This window comes from Galeopterus variegatus, unplaced genomic scaffold (assembly GCF_000696425.1).
Source record: "Galeopterus variegatus unplaced genomic scaffold, G_variegatus-3.0.2 Scaffold2549, whole genome shotgun sequence".
NCBI classification, from domain to species: Eukaryota; Metazoa; Chordata; class Mammalia; order Dermoptera; family Cynocephalidae; genus Galeopterus; species Galeopterus variegatus.
The window spans coordinates 131370-133777 of NW_007728660.1; positions in this window are offsets into that span (position 1 = coordinate 131370).

A 2408-nucleotide genomic window follows, 5' to 3' on the forward strand; every position below is an offset into this window, starting at 1 on the left:
ATGATAGAGGCTGGCGTCAGAGAGGAGGCAAATGGCTGGTGTCCCAGCACTGAACTGAACAGAACAGCACAGCCAGCAGAACTCACTGGGCATGTCCAAGTCAGCCTTAGCCTGTATGGGAGGAGTTGACATCCCCATGTCATCCACTGGTCCTGCTTCTCAGCCTTCCCATTCCCATCTCTTTCATGAGTATCTGTAGAATGTAACATCAGTATGAGTGCCCCAAATGCTCCATTTTTCTTTTGGGCCCACCCTAGGTAAATGACATGTTCTTAATCAGCATGTTTAAGTTTCACTTCTTAAAAGAATTAGATAACTTTTTAGAGGAAACATAGGTTAGAACCCATGTTAAATCATCCCATTAATATGTAGCAGATACAACCAACAGACACACGATCTGGTTGAAGCTATACTATTTCTGGCTGTGTTGGCCTTCGTTCATTTTTTGTGAAATAAGGGACTGACATGGATACAGAAGGTGCCTTTCAGCAATAAGGTGCCCCGCGTCAGCAGCGCAACTAGCTGCTTGTGAGGTTCAGGGCGGCAGGTTCTCTGCATATTGAATAATTAAAAGGTACAGATCTGTGATAAGAAAGTGCATTTGGCTCAGTAGCAACCGGGAATTTGGGGAACATTGATTGGTTTGTATGTTGGATGAGGATGATCGAAAAGGTGAAGAGTCTGATGAGGAGCAGAGGCCCCCAAGTGTTCAGGTACAGAGGGGAGGATTAAGGGATCCATAGCACTGTGTGAACTTAATAAGGAAGCCAGAGGAAGCACTGGGCAGAATTTTGATGTGGTGAGCACATACCTTTAGAGCATCTCAGCTTGTGCGTGGCAGAGTCATTCTCAAAGTGGGTCCCACAGATCTGCCCACTAAGTCTGGATCTTTAGATGCTGTGGAGCCCAGGGTCATGTGCCTGCATGTGCCCGTGAACACACACACGTGTGATTTCCAACTAGAAAGCAATGCTTATCAAGATTCAATTAAGAACGTTTGGAAAATAAAGAAAAGTACATAGAAAAAATGTAAATGACCCATGATTCCATTACTTATAGGTAAAACTTATTAACTTTTTGGCTAATTCCTTTCCTGTCTTTCCCTATAAAGATTTAAATTCTTACTAAATTACAGTATACAATTGTGCGTTCTACTTTTTTCTTCCCTTAGTATTATATGACGAAAAATATGATATGGCTACTTAGCACTTTTTTACATGGATGCAACAACATTAACACGAATTTTCTTCCTCTGTTGTACATTTTGTTATTACTAGTACTTTTTCTATTATAAATAATATTCAAACATATTTGTGCAGAAAATCTTGGTCCATATTTCTGGCTACTTCCTAGGATGGATTCTTGGGACATGCATATTTTAGAATTTCCTATTGTGTTCTTTTTGTTCTTTCAGAGAATATTGGTTGATGGCAACACCAGGCTGTGTCCCGGGGCCCTGTAGCTAGTGAGGGAGGAGGCAGGACTGACCGAACCTGCTGGAACTCACAGGTCTGCAGGGGGTGGAGGAAGGTTAGAAACACTTACCATAGGGCACACCACGAGCAAGAAGTTGGATGTCTGTGGTCCTGTCAGAAAACAGGACCAGAGCACCTAACGTTGACGATGGGGGCCTTGATGCTGGCTGAAGCAGTGACATACAAGCTGAGGCCTGAGGAGATTATCCAGGAACAGGGGGCAGTGGAGAAGACAGAGTGTGTTGGCAGGGAAAATGCGACATACAAAGATTTTGGGAGAAAGTACAGGTGCATTCAAGTTGCTGAAATTTACTGAAAGAAGTGCAATAATGATAGATGAATTATAAGGTGTCAGAGAGAGGAGTCTGTGGAGACCAGCAAGGCCACATTGCCAGCATCTTCTAAGGCATTTGAGGAGTTTGGTCATTACCTTGGGGCCATGAGCAGCCATTGAAAAGTTTTCAGTACAAGAGGGAAGTGGTCAAATCTGCATTGGATGAAGGTCACTTTGGCTGCATACCCAAGCGGAGAGGAGGCTGGAGGCAGAGTGTCAGCTAGGAGGCTGGAGAAGAAATCTAGGTGAGAAAAATCTGTCATTTAAAGAAGAAAATGGGGGGCCGGCCTGGTGGCGCACTGCTACAGTGCGCCACTTGGGAGTGCGGTGGCGCTCCCGCCTCATTTAAAGAAGAAAATGGGGGGCCGGCCTGGTGGCGCACTGCTACAGTGCGCCACTTGGGAGTGAGGTGGCGCTCCCGCCGAGGGTTAGGATCCCACATACAGACCGGTTCCCGCTCACTGGCTGAGCGAGGTGTGGGCGCAACACCGAGGGTTGCGATCCCGTTGCCGGTCCCGGTCCGGTACGGGCGCGGCACTGAGGGTTGCAATCCATTGCCGGACACGAAAAAAGAAAAAAAGGGAAAAAAAAAAAAAAAA